We start from the raw sequence: 12260 nt of genomic DNA on the forward strand, positions 1-12260 counted from the left end.
TTAAGAATTCACTGAACAGAAGGGTCTTTAACTGCTTCGTAACCACATAAATTTGAATGGAGGTGGGCAGCTCATTCCACCACCTAAGATCCACATAAATGAAAAAGTCTGGATTGAGGTTGGGTACAATACAGAGGTAGCATCACCAGATAATAATAATAAAAATTCTTTGCATTTATATAGAACTTTTCTCACTACCCAAAGCGCTTAGCAATTGCAGGTTAAGGGCCTTGCTCAAGGGCCCAACACAGCGGATGAGTTCCTTTTGGCATTTTATGGAATTCGAACCAACAACCTTCCAATTGCCAGTGCAGATCCCTAGCCTCAGAGCCACCACTCCGCCACAGATGCCCTTCATCAGCAGGCCTGAGTGGGTGAGAAGGAGCACAAAACCTCACAAGTGTCTCCATTTACATAGGTGCTGACTCACTGACCACTCTGTAGGCAAGTGTGCCGCTACAAGGAGCCAATGGAATGATCTGAAGCGGGGAGTGATGTATGCCTGCCTCGACTGATTGTGACGTGTGTGTCAATCTTCTGCTTTGGCTTGGTTTGGCCAGTCGAGAGTTGCAATAGTTCAGGCATGGTAAGACCAAAGCCTGCACTAGGAGTTGGACTGCATACTCCATCAATACGATCAATACTCCATCAATTGGACTGGACTGCCAATACTGATGCTCTGTGCAAGAGAGGACAGAGCCGACTATACTTCCTTAGAAGGGTGGCGTCCTTCAACATCTGCAATAAGATGCTGTGGATGTTCTATCAGACGGTTGTGGCCAGCGCCCTCTTCTACGCCGTGGTGTGCTGAGGAGGCAGCATAAAGAAGAAGGACGCCTCACGCCTGGACAAACTGGTAAGGAAGGCAGGCTCTATTGTAGGCACGGAGCTGGACAGTTTGACATCTGTGGCAGAGCGACGGGCACTGAGCAGACTCCTGTCAATCATGGAGAATCCACTGCATCCACTGAACAGGATCATCTCCAGACAGAGGAGCAACTTCAGCGACAGACTGCTGTCACCGTCCTGCTCCACTGACAGACTGAGGAGATCGTTCCTCCCCCACACTATGAGACTCTTCAATTCCACCCGGGGGGGTAAACGTTAACATTATACAAAGTTACTGTCTGTTATACCTGCATTGTTATCACTCTTTAATTTAATATTGTTTCTTTATCAGTATGCTGCTGCTGGAGTATGGGAATTTCCCCTTGGGATTAATAAAATATCTATCTATCTATCTATCTATCTATCTATCTATCTATCTATCTATCTATCTATCTATCTATCTATCTATCTATCTATCTATCTATCTATCTATCTATCTATCTATCTATCTATCAGGTATGGTCTGATCATGTGGATGCTGTAGAGAGTGAGAGTGCAAGACTCAGAGACCACAGCAACATGGTGCGTGGAGAACTTTAAGTGGGTTTGTGGATTATTGTAAACCTTTTCCTTTACTTAGAATGTATACTGATTGTGTATTAACAACATAAATAAAATCAAATTAAACTGAAGACAATAGAACACTTCAGTTCCAACATGCAATGGAGGCGGAAGGGACTATGATAAATTTAAAATTACACACAGCTACATGTCTCAGTAACTCTGATTTAATGTGTCCTTAAAACATCACAAGTTCTTTATGGTGAGCCAGGCCTCAACCGCCTGGGAAACACGCTTTCAATTTGACGTATACACGTCACATTAATCTTCAGTTGGCCCCATATCAAAGTGTCAGATTGCTGCTCAGCACCGGTGAGGCCTCATACAGGGTGGGCTGGCCTGCTTTTCCCCTCTCAGTGTTTAACATTCACACACTTTTTATTTTTTCCTGGCCTGCCTTTCTGCTGTCAGGGAGTTTTCTTGTTCTTCCTTCCTGTGTCACATGTCATTGTTAAGGTCTTTATTACCCACAACCAAGTGCTGCCCTCCTGTGGCCTGAGTCAGCACTACACCCCATCTGACATTTTCCTAGATCAAACCTGTGTATTAACTGTAGTGTCGTGGATGTTACATTTTATATTTTATTTTTTTCCCTCACAAATAAAAATGAATTTAATTTTACAAGTAGACACAACATCAAAGTGCTTGCTCTTCCTGAACTGTAGCACCTTAAGACAAATATTTTGCTCAACGAAGAGACGTACGAACATTTCATCTAATCATCTAATCGTCAGTGAAAGCCTCTCATGAACAGCAGCGATCACTAAATCAACAGTCTGCCAAATGACATTCATCTTTGACATCTTTAATTTTCCATAAGATTTTTCTAAAGACATCACTTCTTACTTCTACAACTCTAAGCAACTGACACGCAAGTGAACAGACTTGAACTGAGAAAACTGTGTGGTGATTGGGGGATGTGATAGTAGGCTGCTTGCTGCTTATCAACACATTTAAAAGACAAAAGACGCTGATGGAGAGGTGCAAAGTGATTTAAGTGATATATATATACTAGGGGGCTCCGCCCCCTGCTCGCTTCGCTCGCCAACCCCTTGCGTTGGGGCATGACAAAGAGTGAGATGTATGAATTAGATATAGAATAGTGTGCAGGTGTGGATGATGCATATAGAAAGCCAAAAATACAGTGTTTGGCACAGAGTAATGTTTTATTGGAATATTTCTTTGTACACAACATTAGTAGTAAAGATGGAGTCCTGTCCTTGAATGAGTCTTCCTTGGCATGGAGCATTTATAACTTTAACTTTAACGTCAGATGAACGTCGAACACGTGAGAAGGCAACATAAAGTTGTCCATGTCCAAAAACGGGCTCAGAGAGGTAGATGCCAACCTTGTCCATGGTTTGTCCTTGTGATTTGTTGATGGTCATGGCAAATGCAGGTTTAATGGGGAACTGTCGGCGTTTCAATGTAAAAGGTAATTCTAGGTCAGAACTCGTAAGGTCAATTCTAGGAATGAGAAAAGTATTGTTAGCATGTGATCCTGTAAGAACTGTTGCTTGAATAACATTGTGTGTCATGGTGTTGACGACTAAACGTGTGCCATTGCATAAACTCTGTTTAGTGTTAAGGTTTCTTAATAGCATGATTATTGTTCCGTTTTTAAGGCTAAGATTGTGTTGTGGTAATCCGGTTGGGTTAATAGTGTTCAAATATTCTAAGGGGAAATTCAGATGTTCATTGTCGTCATCAGAGTCAACTTTGTCAGAGCTTAGAAAGAGCCGTGCCTCTCCAGGAAGTAATGAAATGACCTGGTTATTAATGTGATCAACATTAATATTTTTTGGACAAAATATAGTGCGTTGTGTTAAAAGGGGCATTTGGTTTAATGAGACCGCTGTTCCAAATATCTCCGTAAGTAAGTCGTCGCAGATGAAGGGTTGAGGAATTGTAATAATATCTGGGTGAAGTCCATCTGTATTGGTGAGTGTACAATGTTGTAGTTGTAATAACAATACAATACAATACAATACAGTTTATTTTTGTGTAGCCCAAAATCACACAGGAAGTGCCGCAATGGGCTTTAACAGGCCCTGCCTCTTGACAGCCCCCCAGCCTTGACTCTCTAAGAAGACAAGGAAAAACTCCCAAAAAAACCTAGTAGGGAAAAATGGAAGAAACCTTTGGAAAGGCAGTTGAAAGAGAGACCCCTTTCCAGGTAGATTGGGCGTGCAGTGGGTGTCAAAAGAAGGGGGTCAATACAATACAATACAGTACAGTACACAGAACAATTTCTCAATATAGTAAGAAATAAAAAATATAAATTTTAGAAGTACAGAGCAGAATTTAACAGTAGATGATATATCCCATAATAAGATTTGTATTTGTATAGAGTCCTGGAGACCTCATCCTTCAAGCTGCCTCCCCCATTTGGCCATTCCACAGCTGAAACAGTGCTGGGCCAGCCAATCTGATGAAAGGACCCCTCTCTCCCACGATTCCTGCGATCCTCCATCTGGGATGACTTTTCCTTAGGCAGGCAAAACAACTTGGCAGGTGGGCCGTGGCACCAATTGGTGCCACATTTAACCAATTGTTATATTCGGGATCTGGAAATCGCATGTTTTGTACCAAGTGTATCTTTAGAAAGTAAAGCCAATTGTTTGCGTAACATTTTTTTTTCCGTGGTTTTAGAAGCGCACGAGGTGAATTTTTTTGTTTGATGCGGGTTCGTGTTTGTGGTCCCGTTACTCGAGCCGTCTAGTTTTGTATCCGTGATCGTGAATTGATGACTTGTTTGATCTTTATCGTTAGGAATATGGATAAGTAATAAGTAGGATCGAACTCACTGTTAATATGCGGACTGTTCGTTTCTTCGTATTATCACCAATCAGGTCTCGCGCCTGTATATGTATTGTAGTTCGGTCTCGTGTTGTTTATATGACATCGTCATGTATTTTAAGGTGGACTGAATAATAGCTGAGCGCATGGCATGTGGAGCAATAGGTAAGCACTGTCTAAAATCTACTCCTAATAAAAGTACCTTTACTCCAAAGGGAATATTATTATTCATCAACGCAATGCTAATTGTCCGCGTATTTTAAGGTGGACTGAACAATAGCTGAGCGCATTGTAAGTGGAGTAATAGTTAAGCACTGTCTAAAATCTCCTCCTAATAAAAGTACCTTTCCCGCAAAGGGAATATTATTATTCATCAACGTTTGTAGAAGTTTATCAATGGTGTTGAGTAAGTGACTGGATGCCATTGTACATTCATCTATAATTAATAGTGTGGCAAGACGGATGTCACGTGTATTGTCACTGTGCATTGTTATAGTGGATACCGATGTTTCTGTGATTGGGACCGGTATTTGGAATAAGGAGTGACATGTGTTTTTGGAGCCTAGACATTTTTTCTTCCACGGTTTCAGAAGCGCTTTGTAGGTGCCGACGTGATTTGTGCATATTTGCGTTCTTGATTTGTTTCAGGGTGCACTGTTCCAATGCGATGTAATATTTGTCCACATGGTGACCTGATATTTACTCCGGTAGATGCAAAATCAAATGAACTATTGTAGGATGTAATGCAGATGCGCCGCCGTGTATTTTGTTGTTTCATGCGGGTTCGTATGTTTGGTCCCGTTATCCGAGCCGAATCGTTTTGTACCCGTGAGCGTGTATTCATGACTTGTTTGTTCCTCAGCATGCGAAATATGGATAAGTAATAAGGAGGATCGCACTCACTGTTAATATGGAGCCTTTTCTGCAGTTGAACGGTTAATAGTGCTTTATTGTAAGGAGATCCACCTATGCTGCCTAGTGTGAAGGTGTTGAGATGACGTATGTTTAATATGGACGGTTCCTTTAGGAATGGGGCTTTGGGTGTCACTTCTTATTGATGTTAGTGTGTTTGTGGGTCTGATTCGTCGTTGTTGTGAACATTTCGTGTGCCATGTCTCGTCTCTAATGGGCCTGGCGTGGCGGTCACGGCTTCTTTTTTTTGGTGCATTAGGAGCTTGTTAAATCCTCCTGTTTGTGTGTGTCCTGTTTCGTGTGCAATGGGATTCGTGCGGCGCTGTGTGCTTTTTCGGCGTCTGGGGGGGGGGGGGGGGGGGGTTGGGCCTGGGGGAGGATTGGTGGGGCGCGAGCGTCTTCTTTCTTTTTGTGTGCCAGGGGCTTGTTGAATCCTCCTCTTTGTGTGTGTCCCATCCGTTGCTTGTAGGGTGGGTGGGTGGGGTGGTTTTGGGTTCTTTTTTTTTGTGTGCTAGTTTTGTGTGCAATGGGTTTCGTGCGGTGCTGCGCATGGCCTGCGTTTGACTCCTTTTTTCTGTGGTCGCGGGGCCTCATTTCTTTGACTCCTTTTTTCTGTGCTCACTCCTTTTTTCTGTGGTCTTGTGCGCCTCTCGCGGCCCCTCATTTCTTGGGGCGCCTGCGCAGTACGTCTTTTTGCGGCTACGGCCCATGGCTGGATGTCTCTGCGTCCATCCGGTTTAGCATTCTCGGTTAGTAATATGGATATATATATATATAAATATATATATACATATATATATATATATTCAAGGCATTCGTAGTCTGAATCACAATCTGATTGTATGGGTGGTTACCTACCACGTAACGCTTGTGGTTGGTCAGCAAGTCAGCTAACATCTGCCACGGTGCCCTCTTTCAGTTGCGAGAAGCAGATCATAGAATGGGTGAAATAGTTTTACTGTCAAATAATGCAAAGAGTATGTGCCTGGCAGGTAACCACCCATACAATCAGATTGTGATTCAGACTACGAATGCCTTGACTGTAATTACCCCGATCTACATACTGTCAAATAAACGAATCACATGCCGTAGCGCAACGTTAGGGGCTTCGCCTCTGGTGCTGACGTTCGAGGTTCGATTCCCGAGAGGGGATGCAGTGAGTGTGTACACCTGATGAGCCCAGAATTAGGGCGAAACATGTGTCGCGTACTCTTTGCATTATTTGACAGTAAAACTATTTCAACCATATATACTATATATATATATATATATATATACAGTATATACATATATATTGTGGTGGACGGCCGGGACGCCCCTTGAAAACTGGATCCGGGGGACAAGCCTTGGAATGCATGCTACGTCCCCTGGAACACTTGGTGGTATCTACAAGTACTGTATGTTTAATTTTACTATTTTGAAGCATATTGTCACGTCCTCCTGACTCATCTTGGGTAAGCAGTCCCACCCCAGGATGAGAGGGGCGCTGTCACTAGCGGTATCTTCTATTTCTTTTCCACACAGCCAGGAGAAGATGCCCTCTGAAGACAGATTGTGGGAATCTGGAACAAACTACCGAAACATGGAGATTAAGAAGAATCTGGCTGAGATATCTTAAAAATGATATCGTCATCATATGTAAATACGCGCTTTATAAAGTGGCTCAGGTTGTGCAATATTATAACTGTATCATAAGTACAATTACCTCATGATAACTTGCAAGTACAAACAGTTCTACAAGGAGCACTTGATGGACTGATTGAGTGCATTTATAGTTCTTGGGATGAAACTGTTTGTGAACCGCGAGGTCCGAACAGGAAAGGCTGTGAAGCGTTTGTCATATGAGAGCAGTTCAAATAGCGAATGGCTGAGGTAGTTAGTGCTTGATGCTGTGTACTGATAATTCTCTTTCCGATCACTGTAGAGCTGTGATTCACACTCAGATACAGTGATACAGTGGTGCAGTGAGTGTAATATGGAAAAAGATGATCCGCTGTGGCAACACCTAACGGGAGCAGCTGACAGAAGAAAAAGAAGGTGCAGTAAGAGTAACAACGCTAAAGCAGTTATGGTATTTAGAACAGTTTGACCATTCTGTGGACCATTATATTGTTACAGATTAATTACAATCAGATGCATTAAATTTATGAACGATATGCGGTTAATTTCAGTGTATTTGATAATGCCGCCGTCGTGGATGTGGATCTAAGAAAGGGTAACCACACAGGAACAGTAGCACTGCTTTGACGCTGGGTGCTGCCAATCTGCAAAACCGAGTGGAGAACTTGCGTACGACAGGGTATGAGCTACCATGGAAAAGTGCGTGGCTTTACGCCAAGTGTATGTTTTATACATCGCGATTTGAACGTGGAAACGTTCGGACGCAACATTTCTGTGCGTACGCACCGTTTATACATGAGGCCCCTGATGTCTGCCACTTTCATGCTGCTCCACCAGCATGACACAGCGAAGAAAATGGCACTGGCCACCATGCTGTTATAGAACATCCATAGCATAGTGTTGCTGACACTAAAAGATCTGAGCTTGTGTAGGAAATAAAGCCTACTTTGACCCTTCTTGTACATGGCCAGCGAGTTCCTGGACTAGTCTAACTTATTGCTCATATGCACCCCTAGATACTTGAACTCCTCAACGATCTCCACCTCCACACCCCTAATAGACAGGGGAGTGGCTGGAGATCACGATCTTCTTAAATCAACTACCAGTTCTTTAGTTGTACTGGTGTTGATCTGCAGTTGATTCAGCTCACACCAGTCAACAAACCTGTCCACTACCTCCTGTATTCCGTCTCGTCTCTATGTCTGATACCACCAACTACTGCAGAGTCATCAGAGAATTTCTGCAGATGGCAGCCCTCTGTGTTTTAACTAAAATCTGTAGTGTACAGGATGAAGAGGAATGGTGGCAGAACTGTCCCTTGTGGAGCACCAGTGCTACACAGCACGGTGTCAGACACAGAGCCCTGTAGCCGCACAAACTGTGGCCTTCCCGTCAGATATTCCATGATCCAAGAAACTAAGGGAGGATCCACCTGCATTTCGGATAGCTTACTCCCCAGTCTGGCTGGCTAGATGGTGTTAAAGGCACATGAGAAATCAAAGAACATAATCCTGAGAGTTCCTTCTGGCTTGTCTATGTGACTGTAAGCACAGTGCAGCAGGTAGATGATTACATCTTTGACTCCAATCCTCGCCTGGTAGGCAAACTGGAGAGGGTCTAGTGCTGACTTAACCTGGGGGTGAAGTATTTCCAGGACAAGTCTCTCAAAGACTTTCATGATATGTGCGGTGATCACCACTGGCCTGTAGTCAGATACTGGGACAGCTTAGCTATTCGCTAAACAAACAGGCTCGATGGACTGAATGGTCTCCTCTTGTTTGTCAAATTTCTTATGTTCTTATCTATCCATTACATAGTCAGTCAGTCAGTCATTTCCAACCCGCTATATCCTAACACAGGGTCACGGGTGTCTGCTGGAGCCAATCCCAGCCACCACAGGGTGCAAGGCAGGAACAAATCCCAGGCAGGGTGCCAGCCCACCACAGCCATTACATAGTGCCCTATCTATCTGTCTCTTGTAGAAGAAATGAATTGGAAATGTATTAAAGAAAGAAACTAGGACCTCTTTGAGTCAGGAACCAGTCAAGAAGAAACTTGTTCGTTGCATCTTTAATTTCTCTTCCTCAAGAGGGAGCACTCCGTTACAGCAGTCTACTATGGGAATAGTTCCCTTGAGCAGAGGCATCAGCAAATATTCACAGAATACAGATAGAGGCTCATATTTATAGATAACTGAATTTACCCAACAGTGCTGATTTACTGCTTACATGTCACCTGACTTACTCTGATTGATTCATTGGTTTTCACCACCTGTCATTGACTTCTGTTTGGTTTATTGGCTTACACACCCACATCAACATATTCAAATAAAAGTCTTATTCTCCTACATTCCTGTCTTTCTCCATGTCTCCTAAGTTGAGCTCTTACCCTTTTATGAAATATGTGACAACTATCAGGTCTTACGGAGTACATGACATCGGCCACTTTCTTACGTCACCAGGCCAGAACACTCTGTCTTTTTGCTTAACCTTGTCATCAGTCACTTTATGCTATTCCTAAGACAAATGCAATATGTTTCTTTTAATTTACACCGCATACCAAAATGCTTCATGAGCAATAACGATATTACGCCTTGATGTTCCCCTTTATTCTCTCACACTCTCTAAGTCATGTAGTTGAAGCAGAAACCTTAACTGAAGGACCCGAAAACCTGAAAAATGCTTTCACTTTGTCATTACGAGTTTATTGAGTGCAAAAAAGTCAAATCTATCCCTCTCTCTGTATATATAAAATACAATGTCTGTCTGTCTGTCTGTCTGTCTGTCTGTCTGTCCACTTTTCACGAGCGAACTACTTTTTTCTATAATTCGCATGAACATTCCGGTTGATTTTGTGACTTCTGTCATTGCGCTAAGTTTCATAGTTCGCTTACAGGAGCGATATATTCGCAGTAATCCGAGACAGAGGCTGCGGGTCGAGGGGAAGTTGGTGGGGCCCTCCTCACTCACGCGCCAGTTTCGGGGCGTTCCTTACCTCCACTTAACTAGCGAACGACAGAACTACTTAACAGATTTAGATCGGGTTTATTTCTAATTTGCTTGAACATTTTGCGACTTCTCTCATCACGCTAAGAATCATAGTTCGCTTACAGGAGCGATATATTCGCAGTAATCCGAGACAGAGGCTGCGGGTCGAGGGAAGTTGGCGGGGCCCTCCTCACTCACGCGCCAGTTTCGGGGCGTTCCTTACCTCCACTTAGCTAGCGAACGACAGAACTACTTAACAGATTATGGTTGGGTTTATTTCTAATTTGCTTGAACATTTTGCGACTTCTCTCATCACGCAAAGAATCATAGTTTGCTTACAGGAGCGATATATTCGCAGTAATCCGAGACAGAGGCTGCAGGCCGAGGAGAGGGGAAAGCGTGACATCAGGAGTAGGGAGCCCGGCGGGGCCCTCCTCACTGTCCTGTTTCACTACTACGTGGGCGGAGCCGCAGAGAATGGTTAGTCTAAAATTAAATCAACAACAGAATAAAATGTGAAGAAAGTTTTGGTGAACTTTTTCTCGTTGACACATCAAATCAGGTCAGGTCAGGTTAGGTTGGGGAGCATGTACTGGAACAGCGCAAATTATATTATGTGATATCATCTACTGTTAAATTCTGCTCCATATTTGTAAATTTTTATTTTTATACTGTACTAGCAAAATACCCGCGCTTCGCAGCGGAGAAGTAGTGTGTTAAAGAGGTTATGAAAAAGTAAAGGAAACATTTTAAAAATAACGTAACATGATTGTGAATGTAATTGTGTTGTCATTGTTATGAGTGTTGCTGTCATATATATATACATATACACACACATATACACACATATACAGATATATTATATATACATATACACATATATTTTTTATATATATATTTTTTATATATATATATATATATATACAGATACATACATACATATACACACATAGATGCACTTACAATAACATAGAAATCAATATAAACAACATTAACATCATTATCATATGAGAATATGAAGTAATATATAAGAAGCACATTTCATATAAATATAAATTATTAAACAGTAAAATCTTCTTCAATAATTTGCTACCGTGGCTTTTCGTTGGTCTGTCCAGGATTTTAAATCACATGTAGCTTGCAAACCGTTTCACGTATTGACTTGAAATGTGGTACACATATAATACGTCACGTCTGCTATCCGCTTTATGGGTGATGAATGTATTACTCTTTTTATGTTTATTTTATTTTAGAATCAACTCCTATCTGTGCACACCAGGGCGGCCGTGGGCAGATGCGTATGGTGTATTCACTCCATGTTATCGTGCATTGCGCTGTCACTGGTATTTTCATAAAAGAATTTGAACAATATATAAGAAGCGTATAAATTATTAAACAGTAAAACATTAACATTTAAGAAGTAAAGTTACATTGAGTACTACTGCAGTGCCTTCGGGTATACCTCATTTTTTCTTTGCCCATTACATGCTTAAATGTATACATTTTTTGGTGTACCTACCCGAGAACACGCGACATATAACCGACCGTGGGAGAAGCCTGGATTTTAAACACGCGTTGAGTTCATCTGCTGGTCTCCCTCGTGGAATAACTGGTAATGTTTGACTAAAATGTACAGCGAGTAAAACGACATTACCTCCTTTTTTTTTTTACGATCTCTGAGATCTTGCTTTTTTCGGTTCAAGGCTTCATAAGCTGTTTTATGTTCAATGTTGTACTTAATAAGTACTAATTATCCCAAACCATCATCTTTGAATGTTGCAAGACTTTCGCCTTGTATGTAGATCGGGGTAATTACATTCATTGCATTCCTAGTCTGAATCACAATGTGATTGTATGGGTGGTTACCTGGCACTGTAGGGTTGCCACCCGTCCTTTAAAATACGGAATCGTGCCGCGTTTGAGAATGAAATTGCGCGTCCCGTTTTGAATCAATACTGGACGGGATTTATCCCGTATTTTTTTTATCATTTTTTTTTTTAAAGCAGCGTCTCATGCAAATCATCCCACACGCATTTTATGAAGATGCCTCCTTTCCTACTTTTGATTGGGTAATACTTGATGTCATCGTTAGTTTGATTGGTGTTTTTAACTGTCCAGTGAGGAGGGCGTGTCTTTTAAGTACAGTCTGCAAAGTGTTGGCACTGAGATGTGGCGTCAGCGCCATACTTGAAGCCCCTAACGTTGCGGTCAGCAAGTCGGCTAACATCCGCCATGTGCCGTCTTTCAGTTGCGAGAAGCAGATCATAGAATGGTTGAAACTGTTGCCCCTAACGTTGCGCCACGGCGTGTGGTTCGTTTATACCTCGTGTCTTCTCATTAAACTTTTATCTCGCGAATAGTTTCTATAAAGTTAATTTAAACTTACGCTTTACACCGTGCTTTGTTTCCCTTATGAACATGCTTGTATGCTTAACTCGCTCCGTTCTCAATTGTTTAATAAATTTTTTGCTCTTCGCTGTTTGCGGCTGTTCC

Source organism: Erpetoichthys calabaricus, chromosome 1 (assembly GCF_900747795.2).
Source record: "Erpetoichthys calabaricus chromosome 1, fErpCal1.3, whole genome shotgun sequence".
Classification (NCBI taxonomy): domain Eukaryota; kingdom Metazoa; phylum Chordata; class Cladistia; order Polypteriformes; family Polypteridae; genus Erpetoichthys; species Erpetoichthys calabaricus.